The 19,015-nt window shown below is 38.7% G+C and overlaps 1 long non-coding RNA gene across 1 annotated transcript; it reads right to left on the bottom strand.

The window, feature by feature from the left end:
* Positions 1-3,231: 3,231 nt before the first annotated feature.
* Positions 3,232-18,973, bottom strand: LOC130150227 (uncharacterized). Its single transcript, XR_008822160.1, has 3 exons — positions 18,714-18,973; positions 18,384-18,548; positions 3,232-10,857 (listed from the first exon to the last, which is right to left on the bottom strand). It is a non-coding gene; the product is annotated as an uncharacterized LOC130150227 (long non-coding RNA).
* Positions 18,974-19,015: the final 42 nt, after the last annotated feature.

Here is a 19,015-nt window from a genome sequence, read left to right as displayed (position 1 = left end):
TGTTGTTCCCCTACTTGTTGCAACACCAAACTCAAATATCTTATGTATGCTCTAGTAAATACAATAATTTCTTAGCAATGTTGTCCATGATGGTGTCTCACGAGTGGTTTGGGTTGGGGTTTTGTTTCCCAGTAACAACATATGCTGATTTTATTTAATGCAAATGGCAGAAGACATCCTTTAAACAAGACTTTAAGAAGTTAAAGCAAAGAAAAACCCATACAAATATGTAAACCCCTGAGTCTGTAACAACTTAAATGCCTTTAAAATCTGACTCTAAATTAATTCTCAGGATGACTGAGAGCCTGAGGAGGAGCCAGAGATTTTAATTCAGACCTCTGAATATCTAAGCTGGTGCATCTATAACTTGGCTCATATATCTAAATTAAATGAGAAAAACTAGAAGAATTCCTAGCAATAAGCAAATTCCTGTGTGAAGACAGGAATATTTTTAATGAAGTAGAAAAGGCAAAAAGTTCAGCACATTTTTTTTATATTCTTGGAGAGAAGCAGGTTGACAGGCTCGTATCACAACAGGATGATTAAGTCCTTGCCAGCCCATTAGTAACTAAGGAATATGTTAAAAAACATCTCCAAGAAATAAACACTCCTAAAATTAGTATACTTAGATAACTCACAGTGAATATTTGAAATATATTTGCAGATGATTTCTTTGGCCTACCTGCATCTAAATTTAATACAATTTATGCCCTGAATATATTTTACATGACTGGAAGAAACCTAAAAGTCTACCTATATTCCAAAAGGGTAGCCTAGATGCAAGCATAACACCTGCACTAAAAAATCCACCTGACTTGGCTGAATTTCAATCCTGAACAAAGTAATAGGAGGTCAATAAACAGAGGCTTAAATAATTGGCAGTAGCTATATTCCTGTCAAAAGAACACCATGTTGACCTGGCAGGGGATGGGGGTGGGGGATGGGGGGGTGTAGCTCTGGTTTCTTTGTGGTATATATAACTAGATTTATAGAATTTATGCAACTAGATTTATACAATTAGATGGAAAGCTGGACATAAGTTGGCGATGTACACTCACAGCCCAGAAAGCCAGCCGTATCCTGACTTCATCAAAATAAGTGTGGCCAGCAGATCAAAGGAGGTGATTCTACCCCTTTACTCCACTCTGGTGAGACCCCACCTGGAATACTGCATCCAGCTCTGGAGTCCTCAATACAAGAAAGACATGGACCTGTTGAAGCAGGTCCAGAGGAGGGTCACAAAAATGATCAGAGGGATGGAACACCTCTCCTATGAGGAAAGGATGAGAGCTGAAAATGTTCAGCCTGGAGAAGAGAAGGGTCTGGGGAGACCTTACTGCAGCCTTTCAATACTTCAAGGGTCTTATAAGAAAGATGGGGACAAACCTTTTCACAGGGCCTGTTACAATAGGACAAGGAATAATGGTTTTAAACTAAAAGAAGGTAGATTTAGACTAGATTTAAGGAATAAATGTTTTTTATTATAAGGGTGGTGAAACCCTGGAAAAATTTGCCCAGAGAGGTGGTAGATGCCCCATCCTGGGAAACATTCAAGGTCAGGTTGGTCGGGGCTTTGAGCAGTCTGATCCAGTTGGAGATGTCCCTGCTCATTGCAAGGGGGTTGGACCTTTAAAGGCCCCTTCCAACCTAAACTGTTCTACAATTTAAACTGAATATCCTTTACTTCCATGTCACATTGTAATTAGTACCCCGTGCTATTCTGATCAGTACTCTTTAAAAAGAATAATATTCTTAATTAAAAATGAAATATTTTTAAAAGATATTTTAAGATATTTCTGAAGACTTTTAAAAAGAACTTTGAAGAAATATAAAATTGTGCTCAGAAGAACCATGAACTGAAAAAAACATGTAGCAGAAGACTTAGGAGCTTGAAATCTTTTTAGGCTATCCACAAAATGATCATCATCATGCTACAACACACTGCATAAATACTTTGACAGACAGAAGTTGCTATGTACTAAGCTGATTTTTAACAAAGGCTTTGTTTACATTAACAGGCAGCACAGGCCCCACTTGAAAAGGATCTGCAGGGTGCCAAGGGCCTGATGCCCACCCATCTGGGCTTGTGGAGAGGAGGATGTAAAGGAGACATTTTAGATCAGCCATAGCCATGGCCCCAAATGCATCTCTGCAACAGGAGTGCAGTAGCTATGCTCCTGCTCCCAGAACACATCTGCTGGTGGAGGCCTATTCCAAAGGAATCTGCCACCTGGCTCCAGGACCTTCTCCTGTGCAAATGGCAGCACAGGGAGTTGGTGGGGGATGGGCATGGAGGTGGGGAGGAGGTGCGGGCAGACATAAAAAAGGATCAGGAAATCTGCTTCGAAACGCACTCCCAATCTGAACTGACACATGAATGTAGATGCACCCAAAACCCTGGTAAAAATCGACTGTTGGAAACTGAATTCAGTCAGTTTCAGGCTGAAGTGAATGCATAATTATTATATTTAAACTGTAAAGGAGATTTATTTACTTGAACCAGCTAACCATATGAGAAGTCAAGATCTCCATTTCTGGTTATCTGAAACCAAGGCAGAAAGCCTTTCTGGAAGATATGAATAGCTTTGTTTGACTAAAGCTCAGGTTAACAGAAGTCATGAGACCTAGTGGGGCAGGTAAACAGTGTCAAACTGAGGGGCCTATAGCATGATTTATAAACTATATATGGGTTAGGCTACACAAACCAAAGGACGCTTTCTGGTTTTACACACCCTGAAGTTATGAAAACTCTCATAGAACTGATATTAAACAACTGTAAATCCAATTGATTTTAACAGAAATGGAGGCCACACACCACCACAGAGAACAAGATTAAAAATATCAATTGAATTTGGGCGAGTTGTGCTTTATACAGTTTTATAGTAAGAAAATGAAACCTTTCCTACTAATTTATAAAGTGTGTTATAGAAAACATGAACTGTGCAAGCCATTGTAAAACCAAAATATTTCTGAAACTGAAAATATTATAAATTAAACTAATAAATTTGGACATATTTTTAATCACTAAAAATTGGAAAGTTTAAATAATGTCCATTAATGCATTCCTTAAAAAAAAAAAAAGAGAGAGAGAGAAAATAAACCCACCAAAACCAGGGGAAATTTAATTGTCAGTATTCCTGCAGCTACTTGATATATCAAGATTACTTACTGAAAATGCTACATCAACAGGAACTCAAAATAGCCATAATATATGACATCAAAATATTTATATTAATTCATATTTTATTAAATGTATTGGCAGGAATTACTGAAAAGGATCAGACACAAAGAGGAAACACATGGAGAGGGCACAGAACCCTCAAGACAGCAAAACTCAGCTTTTACCTGCTTATTTAGACAACTGTATAAAACAGTGACAGTTTTGTAGAGGTAATCTTTCACAACAGCAGCCCAGCAGAATTACACATTCTTGATGTTTTAGGGAAATCAGGCGACATGCAAGCAGGCCTAAATCCTAAGTGTTTGACTTTTTGAACTAATTTTACGATTTCCAATAACACAGTACAAACCTGCTCACCTGGCTTGCCCCTCACATATCTTCAGTTATTTGCATACACAGTTTCTGAAATTCTAGTATATGAATGGTATTCACGTGACTTTGGAAGATAGCTAAGACTTAAATCAGGTGTAAACTGAAAATTGGGTAAACTCATTTGTTTAGTATAGGAAGAGCACGTTAATGTTACAATGCAAAAATCAGAAATAGATGAACACCATTTATCTGCATTTCTGTGAAACATCAGCAACACCACAATCACAAATCCAAACTGTAGATATGTATTATGAGAGAGAGGACATTCATGGAAAGCAAAACAGCACTGACTTCTTAGGTTTAATTCTCTCCCTTGAAGAAAACTGGAGGATGTTTGTCTTCACTCCCAAACTATGGTGATACTTCAGCTTTACTGATGTGGTGTCCCTGCTCATAAACAAATTATATCCAGCAGGAAGCTCATAAGATCATATTGTCCTCATTGTACAACTTCACGGCAAATATATTTGGATTAATGACACATACAAGGGGATGAGTCATTACAAACTGCTAAAACAAGGCCTTTTGCACAACTTAGAGCATAAAATTTTCTGATTGTCTGAAACAGCTTCTTATGGCTTGACTACTTCTATAGCATCATACAGAACAAACATAAATTTTATACAACACACCCCAAGGTTAATGTCTTCACTTATATACAACTATACCTTATCTTTCTTTGAAGAAGTGGAAAAGCCCAAGTCAGTGAGCTCAAGCACAAAACTATTCTGCTATCTGTTCACAAAAACATAACTGCCTTACTGTTATCTGAAAGTTTTGGGGGTTCTTTTGCCAAAAATAGTAAGTAACTCTTGGATGTTCTACTACTGCAAGAGCATAAAAGCAGAGCTAAGGTTAATCTGTCATTAACTTGAGTACTTCCATACACACTGTAGTGGTTTTGTTTGTTTTCCCAAAAGGGAAGAGGATTTTTTTGTTTCTGCTGGATTGTCTCTTAATCGTTTTTTTAAAAAAGATGTGGATATTTCCATAAAAGAAACTTAATTGCTTGTGCTACAAACCTGAGCTATGCACACACAACAAAACAGTAATGTCAAATACAGTGGATTTATGCATTCAACTCATTGATCTGTATGCATACACAGTCCAGTTTTAATTACATATTTGCACACAGGCTTTTTTACATAACTGGAAACAGATCACAGTTCCTGAAGAGCAACTCAACACAAAGGGAAAGATGGATCCTGTGTTCCACAAAGCATTACCCAACACAATACGTTTGGTATAAAGTATAGTAGTAATTAACAGGTCTTAAAAACGTGCCTCTGTCTTATGCAATTCATCATAAACAAGCATGCACACACACATTCAGGCACTGGAATTACTACTATTCTTTGTGATAACCACAAATAAAGAACCAGAGGAACTTCTAGAACAGCCCAGGAGCACAGCAAGACACAGGAGTGGAAGCTCCTTCACTTTTTTAACTCTGAAACAATAGTCCTGGTTTAACCCTTTATTAGAAAGATGCTGTTCATTCTGTACTGTCTTAATCACTGTGAAGCTTTAAACAAATCTGTTTACCCTTGGTGCAGTTGTGATGGAAAGGAAGAGCTTTGGTCTTAACTTTAGCACTGAGCATATATTTTAACTACGGTATATTAATCGAACAAGCAATTTAAGATCAGATGATGTATGTATTGGCTGAGGAGCCATATCAAGATTCTGAGGTCAGGGTCAATTTAAGGCACAGATATGACAGACCAGCATCTGCTGAAGCCCCTCCTGTGATTATATAATGTTAAGAGCTTTTAAATAATACACTGAATTAGTTCTCCAATCCATATTCTAGCACAACTAGGTGAACCCTTGAGAGTAAACAAGGAATTGCAAGACCTGGGAAGAGTCACCTCTTCCAGATGTGGTTTCTGAAGTCTTAAAAGTAATGATTGCAAGACCATTTTATCATAAAATTTAAGAACTTCTGGAAAATATATTTTACAATGGAGATAGTTTGGACTCTGTAGTCCCAGACTAAAACAATGTGAAAACATTAAATCATTGTCATGGCGGAAGTTAAGGATTACAGTTTAGGTGCAACAAGAATATAAACATAAAAATGGCCCACCCTTCCTCAGTATCTGCATCTCTGCAAGTCATATCTGTTTACTCTCCTAACAAATAAATTTTTACTGTGACAGCTTTCCCCCTCCAGAGCTAGGGCAGGCATGGAAAGGCAGGCTGGATTCAGCCATGCATCAGCGACATGTCAACCAAGTTCTAAATGCAGAATCTTCTGCAGACTGAAGCAGAAGTAACAGTTTTGATTTTTCAGACTGCGGCTGACTTTGCAGTTCTGGAAGTCAATAAAAAATGTTTGACTTGTAAACTGAGCAGATTTGGTCTAGAAGTCACTGAGAAAAAATAAATGTAGTGCTCCCAGCATGTCAGCTTGACAGGGTCACTTTGCTTTTCTGACCACAATTCTACTTTAAAACTAACCTTTCAGCAGCTGCTCAGTTTCAGTCATCAATCCTACAACTGTTGAAAAGCAATAGCAAAAACATCCATTGACTTCAACAGGAACAGGATGAGGCTCTTGATAGCACTTATCTTATAAATGATAGTCTTATGACACACAAAATGATCATAAAAAAATCTCAGTATTACTGATCTAGACAGGCAGAAAATATCCCTGTTGACCCAACTCAGATCACTAGAGAGCTACATCCATTTGTTTTCTGTTCAACAAACAGAAGGGATTATGATTTCTTTTTTTTTATAAAACAAGCCAAGGATATGATAGAAAACAAAACCTACTCTATCTCAGGTGAAATCTGAACATCAGTTTTGCAAGAATGTAGAAAATCTCTGGCTCTTAATCACATCTAGCAGGCAAGCACAGCCCCTACATAAAGGCTGCATTTTATAAGCTGGAATGGGTCTACACTGACCTGCAGATTCTGGGCAATCAGAATCCAAGGCTGTGGGAGAAGCAATGCAGAAGACATTGCTGAGGCCAATCTGGAACACAGTCACATACCCAGTACAGCCATGCCTAAGCCTGTTCAGCGCAAGAGCAGCAAGGCCCCTTTTGATGTCATTCCTGTGAAGTACTTGCAAAATGCTACTCCTGTCTGCCCTCCAAAAGGTGAGGATTGGTTTTATGACTCTTGACACATCATGGTCCTGATATGTGGGCTGCAGGGAGCTCGACTGTTTCCATGTGAACAAAAATGTGATTTATCATTATTTCCTTTAAGAAAGAATTAAGATGTAAAATTGGGAAGATCAGTTATTTAGGTGACTTTGTGAAAATAAACGTACAGAAGTAAGTCTACGGAAAAGTCAGCAGCTGTACTTTTTCTACCTAACAGGTAATGTTCCTTCAATCATTTCTAAACCTAAGTAATTTCCTAGATGCTCCATGGTCCTTTCAGATGAAATTCTGCTTCTGCTAGTTGTGATGCACAATAACCAATAACTTGCAAGGGAGAGGACTTGGTTTTCCTCCTGACTTGATTGATAATGTCTGGCAACACCATTCTGATTTATCAGGATGCTCAAAGAAAAAATGAACATTCAGTTACAAATGTGTCAGTATGCGCCATCTGTGCTCTGGGGCTGCTCCTCACCACCCTGTAAGCTAGCTCACAGTCACAACACTTTGCAGTCTTCGCTTACCAGACTCAAGACTATTCCCCTTTAATGCCCCGTTACATTGAAAGAACCTGAGCCCTTTAAATGGAGCAGCAACACTGTAAATCATCAAGTTGCAGGACCACTAAAACTCCTATTTAATTGGCCTCTGGACAACCACTGATTGAGTCTCAGACACCAACAGGCCACAAAAGGGAAACAGAACAAAAAGACTAGCAAAGACATAATCAATTCTTAGCAAGTTTCAAATTCAAAATTCATTATCTTCACTGCAACATTTTACTACAAAGAGTTGTCCCCAGCATAGCACATTAAAATGGATGTCTTTTCAGCTGTTTTGGTTTGTCTGCTCTTGCAAATCCATTCAGTTACAGTCTGGTTCCTGCCTTTTAGTACATCTTTTTCAAATTGTCTAGCTCTATCAGAAACCAGGAGATTCTTCCTAATCCACACACTGAGCTGTCATGACTATATTTATGGTCCTGAACAGTTAGAGTTTTCTATGCACTAATTAAAGCTTCATATAGAACCTGAGCTAATTAAAAAACCTAACAAATTAAGTATGAAACAAACTGGCTATAACTGGGTATTTACATGATGCAGATACCTGCTGATGAATGTGTTTCTGCTTTTCACTCCTGCTTCTTTCAGCAGCAGAGTCAACAGCTGTGGGCACATGAAGCTTCTAAAACAATTCAAGATTCAGATGTGAAATCCTGAGGTATTTTTTCCTCACAGTCATAAGCCCCATTAGTGTCTCCACAATATGCTCTGTACTCTTATATACCTGGGGCTTGTTTCTATTTCTGAATTCCACAATCTTACAGCTAAGCTACCTTTGATTTTTATTTTTTTTTACTACCATTATCCTCAATATATGCATGAAAATAAAATAATTTATAAATTTCTCATGAGAGTCTATGTGCAAGAACTTCTCACAGTCAAATAAAGTCCAAAGAATGGCTCAATGGCTCAGTGATAAATATACACATTGCCCTCAAGGAGGAAAAAAAAACCAAAACAAAAACCAAAAAAACCCCAAACCAAACAAAAGCCTCACCACCCAAACCAAAAGCTTGCTGTGAACATGCTGTGTTTCCTTTCCACTTTTCATTTTAAAGCCAGAAAGATGCAAGATCTTCTATGCTGTACAGAAAAAAAAAAAAAAAAATAAGGCATTTTTCAGTACATTACAGCTCAGTAAGTTTTAATGAAAATAGGTCCTTTCCAGATCTTACCAGCAAGACACATTTTTAATGTGGCACTATCAAGTTAATTTTGAGTCAGAACAGCTCTTACCAGATTTCAGACCAAGAAAAATATTCCATGGCTTTTGTTTTAATTCCAATGGCAACGCTTCTAAATTAGTAACTCTAGCCCTGAAGTGCTTGCATTCTTTACTGCACCAAGCAAGACAAAACCCCTAGTGAGAACTTGAAAGTAATGCTGGCCACACTAAACTGTAATAATTTCCATTGCCCAAACAGAGAAAAATTCAAAAGGTAGGTAAACAATGTAATTATTATTTGGAGCACAAAAATCACTTCAGAATCTGTGTTTATGTATATAGAAAACATAACTAAAATAACTACTTGTTACCATTTTTATCTGCAGTAGAACTCTATGTCTGAACCTTTATCTTTAAGCATCTTATTGTAATGAAACTAAATTTAGTAAAACATTAAGTAGTATTAAATGAAAGTATGATGCATTTAACTAGAAAAACTGACCATAAAAATATAAACCAAATTGTAGGCTTTAGTGTCAGAAGACTTATTTAAAAACCCCCAGGGTTTTAACTGCTTGTTTTCCAAGGGCATTTCTGCTCAGAGCTGCTGGAGTGTTCTTGCTAGAATAACACACTACAATACACTAATAAATAACTCTAATTATACTCTACTTGCAAATTCTCTGGGACAACTTTAAAGGTGCACAAGCCTATTAGAGAGTGTAAGCAAAATCACATAGCTATATTATGACTTGACTATTTAGGCTGATAGATTTTGGAGTGCTCAGCACCTTTTCATATCAATTACATCTTGCAATAACAGTACCTTAAAGAACCGCCAAGTTCTTTTAAAGATTATTTTTTTCTGTGTGGTTTAATCATAATTGTGGTTAGAGTGAAGTTAAAAGGACATTCAACTAATTTATCATCAAATAAAAAATGTTTCTAAAAACTGGATATTTGTACTAATTTGTACTAATGTGAGTATTACAATTTCTCTTTGGACAGTCTTGCAGTTTTAGAATTTCAGTTACCAAGATACCACCTAAAAAAAGAGTTAAACTAGCCATCCTGTGGTCCCATTCATTAACATTTTTTCTACAGTTTAAAGGGCAGGAAGCTCTCTTATTACATGTACAGTTCTGTACACAGACACAGCATTACTTTACAAAAATAAATTTCTAAAAGCAGCCTCAAATTTAAATGCAATCGGCTCAGCTGAGTTCCTGTACCGTAAGTAACGGAGCACTTCATTTGCATTTGTCACCCTTGTCTATCAAAATACTTTTTTGAAACAAATCTTTTAAAATTATAGAATAGTTGAAGAAACTGGTAGTTCCCAAGAAATCCTAGGAATAGTTGGAAGGAACCTTTGGAGATTGTCTAGTCTAACTCCCCTGAGCTAGAGCAGGTTTCTCAGGACTCTGTCCAGTACAGTTTTTAATACCTCCAAAGATGAAGACTCTACAACCTCTCTGGCCAACCTGCTCCAGTATTTACTTACTCTCATAGTAAAAAAAATAAAAATAATAATTAAAAAAAGAGTCTTGTGCTTAAATTGAACTTCCTGTATCTCAGTTTGTGTCCATTGCCCCTTCCCTGCCAGTGTATACCACTGACAATAGTCTGGCTCTGTCTCTTTACACTCTCCCATCAGGTGATGTTCTTTTCCTCATGAGCCCAGGATGCTGTTGGCTTGCTTTGCTGCAAGGACACATTGCTTGTTCATGTTCAACTTGTTCGTAAGGACCCCGGAACCTTTTCAGTAGAGCAACTTTGCAGCTGGTCAGCTGCCAGTCTGTACTGGTGCATGGGAATATTTCTCTCCAGGTGCAGGACATGGCTTGTCCCTTTGTTGAACTTCATGAGATTCCTGCTGGCCCATTTCTCCAGCCTGTCCAGGCCCCTCTGAATAGCAGCACAACTATTTGGTGTATCAACACTTCTTCCGGTTTTGTACCATCTGCAAACTTGCTGAGGGTACAGCAAGACACTTTGTCCCATCAGCTAGGTTGTTAATGAAGATATTAAACAATATTGGCCTTATATTGACCACTGTGGTACACCACTAGCAACTGGACTTCTGCTGGACTTCATGACACTGATCACAACCCTTTGAACCCAAGAGTTCAGCCAGTTTTCAGTTCACCTCACTGGCCGTTTATCTAGCCCATACCTCATCAGCTTGTCTATGAGGATGGGCAACCTGTTACACTGCCTGACTGTGCTCACGACAAAAAATATTTTCCTTATATACAGTCTGAAATTCTTCTTTTTCAGCTCGAGTCTGCTGCTTCTTGTCCTTCAACCTCACAATGCTGTGAAGAGTCTGGCTTCAACTTCTTGATAAGCTGCTGTGGGGTTGTTAGGTCCCATCCCCTCACGGAGCAAATGCTCCAGGTCTCTTGCCATCATGGTGGTCTTCTGCTGAACTTGTTCCAGTTTGTCAGCATTCCTGCATGGGGAGAGGGGGCAAGAAAACAAATACAGTTTTTCAGGCATGGTATAATGAATGTTGAGCAGAAATGATCCCTCCCCGTGAGCTCCAGGCCGTGTCCCCGCTGCCCGGCCCGGGTGGCCGCTGGCCGTCCCTGCTGCCGGGGCAGGGCTGGCTGGTGCCCAGCTCGCTGCCCACCGGGCCCCGGGGCCGCTCGGCAGAGCTGCTCCCCAGGCCGGGCCCAGCCGGGGCGGCTGCCGGGGCTCGTCCCCCCGCGGCTCGGCTCTGCCTTCGCCCTGCTCAATGTCACAAGGTTCTTATGGCCCACTCCTCCAGCCTGTCTGGGTCCCCCCTAGTGCCACCTTTGCACTCGAGTGTATTAACTGGTACATCCAATTTAGTGTCATCTGGAAATTATACAAGAGTGCGAGCTGTGCTGTCCTCCAGGTCATGGACGGGTCTCAGCTGAGCCACCTGTGGGACTCTACTTGTTACTGGCCTCCAGGTAGATTGTGACCTGCTGACTGCTACCTTCTAAGCCCCATCATCTAACCTGTTTCCTACCCACCTGTCGTGGTTTAACCCTGGCTGGTAATTCAGTACCACGCAGCCGCTTACTCACTCCCGCCTTGCCCAGAAGGAAGGGAAGAAAGGAACACATGATCCACAATGCAGCTGCTCACCACCTGCCAGTCCCCAAGCAAAACCAAGGCAAAAATTTAAAAAATATATTAAATATATAGAAATATATATATTAAATATAAGAAAACAAAACCTTTAAAAAGGAACTGTGTTCCGCCTTCTCACATTTCATAATGATTAAAGTAATGGATTTATTGACAGGTAATCCTCATTGGGAAAAAAAAAAAATAATCCATCCTCTGCCTCATATATACTGTTCAAACACACAGATTTTGCAGAATGTATCTACAATCAAAAAATGCAGGAGGTGTGATTTTGAGAGTTGGGAGAATTGTAGATGACAAGGAACATGCTCAGCTGGCATCCTCCTTCATCTCTAAAATGAAGGAAGCAACCTCAAGCCTCTCCTGATTATTGAAAGAGCTGACATGAAACTTGAAGGGCCCCAAGCAGAGGGTAAGACATTATAGCTCAACATTAACATCTTAAGTACCATGCAGAAAACCTCACTTCCCTTACAGATCAATGCATCTCACCTTTACTTGAGATAAGAACATGTGTTGGTATGTTATTGCAGAATGATTAAAACACTGCAAACTCAAACACTAGTTTATCTCCCTTTAACTTGTTTGAGAACTCTGAGTAAGACTTTCTTTACAATGTAGACTGAGCAAACGTCAATGACCACTAACTAATATGAAGATATTAATAAATTAATAATAAATTCATAATAAAGATATTAATAAATTCATAATAAATTCCACTGTTGAATATTGCACTTGCCATCACAGCAGAAATAGGTCAGGTATCATTTCCAGCTCTCAGCTTTAACAGTGACTGGCTCTCCAGTCATTGTCAAAGTTCATGACGGTCTGTTTTTCCTACTTTGTTGTGTGCTCATATCATGTTTCCATGGTCCTATTTCATTCACAATTTGGGGGAAAATAGATGAGTTGCAGTTCCTGCAATTTTATATATGGGATACCTGTTTCTAGATTGTGGGAAAAGTAATATAAATACAGGTTCTAATATGCTAAATCCTCTTCACATCACAAACCTGCCATTTTATTTTTCCTAAGGATTTTTTTTTTATAGACATTAATTAAACACAGTTACTATCTTTCTTTATTTCCTTCCTGAAAGCAGTCAATTCTTAAATGCTCTCAGGATTCAAGTTTGTGGTTTTCACCAAGTAGTTTTCTGATTGTGATTTTTTTGACAGCTCATTAGTTGGGGTGGGTTTTTTTGGTTGTTGTTGGTTTTGTTTTGTTTTTGTTTTAATATGCAAATATCCAGACAGGCAGAATAATAGAAATCATGAAGGTACATGATGCTAATCTTGTATATTATTCTAGCCAGAACAATCCAATACCTGTTAGTGGAATTGCCAATTTAAATATCAACAGTGATCACCCTGAAGATCTTTTAATAAGCTTTCTGACTCTTAGATCCAGACTTGTTAGGACAACCAAGATAGATTTTCTGTAGTTTTGACTGTGAATGACAATTTGTAATATTTCCACTGTTGAATATTGCTTCACAGTTTCTCCATACAACAACAAAACTTGAATGCTTCTCTTTTACTTTAGTCTGTAAGCACAATCAATGGCAACTATTTTAAGATCTCAATCAGAGCGTTAAGAACCAGAAACAGTTTAAAAAGAACAATTTTCTTTGATTAAAATTCTTATCAAATCAAAGATGGAAATTTAGGTGAGAAAAAAGAAAAATCAATGCACCAAAGAACCTGGTGGCAAAGGTTATTCTTGCCTGGAATATGAGAGCTCTTCACAATATTTTTTACTACAGTTTTGCTTGATTGTTTTTGGTTTTGTTTTTTAATCTTCTTGTATAAATAGATCAATGACACAGAATTAAAAAGTTTTTTCATCTCCTAAGAGCATTACAATCACTGGGGATGTAGGGAGATAGAATTTTAAATTCTTGTTCTGATTCAGGACAGGGTCTTGAGCTTGTGTTTTTTTTTAAATCTTAAACAAATACTCCTTAATGACAAGATTATTTAATTACCCTAGGATGCACACCCTGTCTTATTTCAAAAATTTTGCAAAACATTTCTGGAAATTGATTAGTGATTATTTTTCTTCCAATGCCAAAAGAGGGGAAAAATCTTTGAATTACTTCAATAAGCAATATTGCTTTCTGGCCAATTCCATTACAGAAACAAATTTCAATTTTTTTAAAACTTCTTTGAGATTATTAACTTCCTCTGTATACTGTGTTTAATTTGTTAATGTCAATTACAGAAATTAAATTCTAGTACAGACCATAGTTAAAGATGCTTTGTATTTTTGTTACCGATAGATCTGCATACCTTGAGATAACATTCCCCTAGGCACTAAAAATAAAAAAGTGTATATTTTATATTGAGATTTGGGCATAAGCACCCTCTGCAAGCTTTTAGCCTTGCAACTCAGATTTTGCTGAACTTGAATTAAGTTAAATGTTTAACTGCACAGGAAAACATTTCTGTTTTCTGGGAAAAGCCTCTTATAGGAGACTCAAGCAGAGCAGAATTATGTCTAAAATTAAAATTTACAATAATTATATATAAGTAAAATATACATAATTTAAAATTCCTCACTTCTTGTCATTAACACCTTAATTATTCATGAAATACTCTTTAAAGCTTCCACATGGCAGTCCAAGCTATATTATGAGACTATTTTTATGCTTTAATATTTGCATTACAGTGAAATGTAGAGGTCTTTATCATATGCTAGTCCCTTCACAGTTACACATTCAAAAGTTAATCTGTGTCTCAAAATTTGTGTAGAACAGGTGTTAAACAAATAGATGGTTTATGTACTTAAGTACTTAAGGTAAGAAACTGAAAACCAACTGGACAGTTTATCTTGCAGTAACGTAATGTTGGTGTGGGACTTCCACAACCCAAAGTACACTGTTTACCCAAGAAGGACACTACTCAGATTGTTAAAGATTCTGAGCATACTTTTCATGCTATGAAGAAAAGACACGTATTTATATCAATGATAGACGATACGTGTTATCAACCTTTAAGTCTAGATGCCTCAGATTTCATTCTCACAACACTGACCATAAACTATTTTCACTAGATTGTGTGGTGTCCAAATTTTGTTTCAGCGTCCTTCAAGTGTCTGACCACCTGCATGCACTGCCATGGCTGGGTACAGCAGCTGTAACAGAACTAACCCTGTCATACGGTCCTTAGTCCTAAGGGTTATCAGCTAGGAGGCGTATCATTGGACCGCAAAATCCTTCATACCATGGCGGTTACGCACTTTCAGATTCAGTGACAAATCTGTGAGAAGCTAGAAAGTTTAGTTTTTCACATCCAATGTCACTTCTCTTGAGAACTAATGGTACTTCATTATAGATCACATCTGTAATTTCTGCTTAAAAAAAAAAAAAAAACAACAACCAAACCAAAAAACCAAACAAAAAACCCAAAAACTTTCTCATGGCCACCAAGATAAAATTTCAATCACTGCATATCGCAACTTGCCTCCAAGAGCAGTTCACCATTTTCAAGGGGAAAACAGCAGTTTTCATCTTTTCTACTACACTATGCAAAGAGAACACAGAGTAACTGGGATTATGCTGTATCATGTCTTCTGTCATGGATAAATACTTTTGAGTATCCCACTGAGGAATGTATCCAAGTCTACAGATGATGAAAACATCACACACTGAAAATTCTTCTAGGTTTTTTTGTTCTGTTGTTGCTTTAGACCTCTAGCTGGCCAGTTCATATGCTATGGAAGCAGTTAAGACTAGCAGATGTAAAATTTACAGTGCTCTACCTGAAGAATGGTGGAAAGTGGCCTTTAGAAGACAGATCTTTTCTGGAAAACATTAGTCTATAAGCCAAATAGGGACTAATTCTGCAGGGATGCAAACCTCAGCAAGCTTTAGAAATCCTGTGCCATACAGATCAAACAGCTGGCAACTTCTTCAGCCAGTGGTTTCTAATTGTGCTTTTTGGATCGAAGCTTATTGTTGTACACAGAGTAGAGAGTCATATACTCCCAATTCCACCTTATTTTTAGCAGCTAAGCTGCATGAAAAAAAGGTGAAAAGGAAAATAAATGTTTTTCTGATGTTAACTTTCTCCACAAGCAGTTTTGACTCCCAGAGGTCTTGGCGTCAAGCCATAGAAGTCCCAATCTACAGAACTGGGAGTGAAATCCAAAATGACCTCATCTGGCCAGTGGTCTCCAGACCTCAGAAAAGTTTTAGCTTAAACAATTCAAACCCAGTCCTCCACGATGTTCACTGCAAATGTAATTTATCTGGTTAATGACTTATTTCCATCGTCTCTATTAGAAGCCTACTGTTTCCATAGCAGAGCTTTACACATGTAAAGAAAGTTTACTCACTTCGAACTTGAGCAGCACAGAGTTGACTAGTCCATTTTTGACCACTAGACTGGAAACTAACATGTCAGCTTCTATTCACTAGAGAGATGAACTGTTTTCTGTGCACCTTTACCCTTGTACAGACATTTACCCCATGGGTAATGAAAGTAAAACCATTCCGGTACAGAGGGATGGCCAGCACAGATTGGTAATGGAAGAAACTGAAAGGGATGACTGTACAAGATGGAGATAAGGACAGTCACACTGAAAGAAAGCAAACGGCTGAGACAACCTAAAGAGGCATTACTATTCCATCTGCCACACTGTTCAACCACAACCTTTTATATAAAAGGCCAAATCTAGGCAAATAATTAATAAAGAATGTACATTTATGTTGCAACACTTCTTCTAACAGATACTTTCCTTCAAGCTTACTGCTATTTCAAGGTGTTTCAATAAGATGATCAACAAAAGTGTTCATTGCAACATGAAGTGTCAAAAATGGTATTGGTTAGATGGGTGAGTAACTTTTGCAGTTGAGTTTTGTGTGGGTGTTCATGTAAAAGACATTTCAGATTCCTCCCCCCCCCCCCCCCCCCCCCCCCCCCTTTGTGGAAGAAATGAAAAATACCTCTGCACCTCTGCATATGCACTTGTAAAACACAAATGCCTCAGTAATAACAGAAAACGGATAGAAAACTTTATGAATAGGATTTAAATGAACTGATTTAGAGTGGCTATTCAGGAATTCCTTCCATTATAAATTTTCTCAATTCTGGTTGGATCTGGGAAGCGATGGAGAAAGACAGTCTTTCAGAAAAGAAACATTCACATTCTTTAATCTTCAATTAAAACTTAATTTCTCTAATGCTTTAAGGTATATGCATACAGAATATACACAACAAACTGTCTCAGTCTTATTAAGAAACTTTTTTGTGTTACTAAAACAAAAGCTCCAGGCAGTATATTCTTTAACATGGATGACACCCTAATATAGTTATCACAACTTCTGTCTAGGTAAGTGTAGTTAAGACCCAGTAATGGGAACATGAAAGTTGGATTCCATTTTTCACTTTGCCAAGGGTATAAAACAAGAGTTTGGACAATTTGCAACCCAAGTACAACATTCAGTATTGCAACATTTGATTTTGAACAAGCTGCCATATCCTTAACACTGATGCCTAAGCCTCCTGTACATTGAAGTCTGTCACCTTCTGATTTCACTTGCCCTCGCGTGGCTGTAAGAGTGTCTGACACACACCCAAGCCTTCCCTCAGTTACTGGGAAACCTCCACTAAGGCTGTATCACAGAATTTATTGAGCTGAAACAATGTGATTGTTTCCCTGTTCAGTTTCATAACATACCTGCATGAATTGCTGTGCTGGCCCACCATGCCACAGGGGCAGGAATGAGTGCCAGGACTATAATAAACCAACATTGCCATGAATGAGCAAAGCATAAAAAAAAAACATCAGGGAGAAGAAAAAAGCCAACCTGAGCAGTGCATCTTGAGTCCACTCTTTCTTAGGAATTAATCTCTATTGTAATGTACCATGGACCATTTATAGGGATTAAAACTGCCTTTATCAGTCTTTCAATGACATAGCGATTATCTGTACAAACTTCAACAGAAACAAAACTACATTCCTGACCTGTGAGACAGCCAGGTTCAAACCTCACGTCTGTTTAAAAGGAACATCAGAACATTTATTTGAATTGCCTGAAAAAGTTGTAACCTTGGTAATGGGTGCACACGGATGAACAGTTTTAGACTTCCCTGTTGCAGCGGTTTCAATGTATATGAAATAGTAAAATACTATAGTTTTGCCAGTTATACCAATATGGACTCCAGCCTAGTGAACTCAGCATTCCACCATTTCAAAAACTAAATATTATATTAATATATGGTTACAATAACCATAAAAGGTCAGACTAAAGTTCTTTTTTTTTAGAAGCAACTTTTGTCTTGAGAGAGCAATACCAGACTACCAAAAAAACCCCACAGAGCAAGATAGGGGCATCCCCTGAACACACCTCCTGCCATTAGCAACTTACAAGTCAGGGACTTTGGAGCCAAGTTGTGCCTGCATGTTTAATCTTAAATACATTTCCCTTCACTAAGCATTTCCTTCAGCTGTAACAAACATATGTTCAAATACCTTGTCTGCCTCTTTTTCTGAGCTCATGTAAAACTGTTGTAACACCCAAGAGCAAGCATACTGAAGTAGCGCTTTATTGAAGTATTTATGCAATGCCCAACAGTTTCACCAGAGGAGAGGGAAAATATCAGAATAAATAAATACATTCAAGTTACATAAAGGAATAAAATACACATGAACCGAGTAAGTATACAAGTGTAACATAGATGTTAGAGCAATCTCCTGTTCACCAGTGGACTACCTAAACCTATGCACCCAAGTATTTTATGCATTTTCAGACCTGAACAGACACCAAAGAGCACTTGAGGAGCCTAATAACGAAATCCGACGTACGACAGACGCGAGGTGTCTTTCCTGCGGGTTTAGCCCTTCGTGCCTCACCTTTCCCGTCTGCCGCATTCTCCTGCTTCCCAGGAGCGCTGTAGCCTGAGCCGAGCACCACCCACCGCGGGGCTTTAAATTCAACACAAACATTTACAGGCATCGAAAGTCCCACCCAAGTTTTTGCAAGATCAGGGGTTTGGTGAGTGATGAGAGTTTTGAAACCTGAGACAGAGAACACCAGAGAAGCACAGAACACTTATTTTTAGGAAGTTAAACCCAGAAGCATTAAAATAATAATAATAAAAATAAATAGTTTCTTCAGTTTCACATTTCTGGTACAAAATGATGACAGGCTGCAGACAAACTCAGCAAAATTAAACACCACACCCCAGCCGGAGAATGTCTTTTCCTTCTGTCTTTCTTTTCTTTTTATTTTCCCTCTCTTCTTTCCCCTTCCCCCGCTGGTTTCTCACCGCGCTGGCACTGCGGACCCGGGCCCGGGCGCCGGGGCGGAGGCGGGGGCCGGCTGGCGGCCGCGCTGCGGGGGGCCGGGCCGGGCCGGGCCGGGCCGGGCCGCCCGGAGGAAGTTTGCCGGGTGGGGGACGAGGCGGGGGGACGGAGGGGACGAGGAGGAGGAAAGCGCCTGGCGGAGAGGATGAAACGCCACGGCTCCCCCGCGCGCAGCTGTG

Source organism: Falco biarmicus, chromosome 5, assembly GCF_023638135.1.
Source record: "Falco biarmicus isolate bFalBia1 chromosome 5, bFalBia1.pri, whole genome shotgun sequence".
NCBI classification, from domain to species: domain Eukaryota; kingdom Metazoa; phylum Chordata; class Aves; order Falconiformes; family Falconidae; genus Falco; species Falco biarmicus.
Note: the sequence above shows the minus strand (reverse complement) of the source record. Positions and strands in the feature narration are given on the sequence as shown.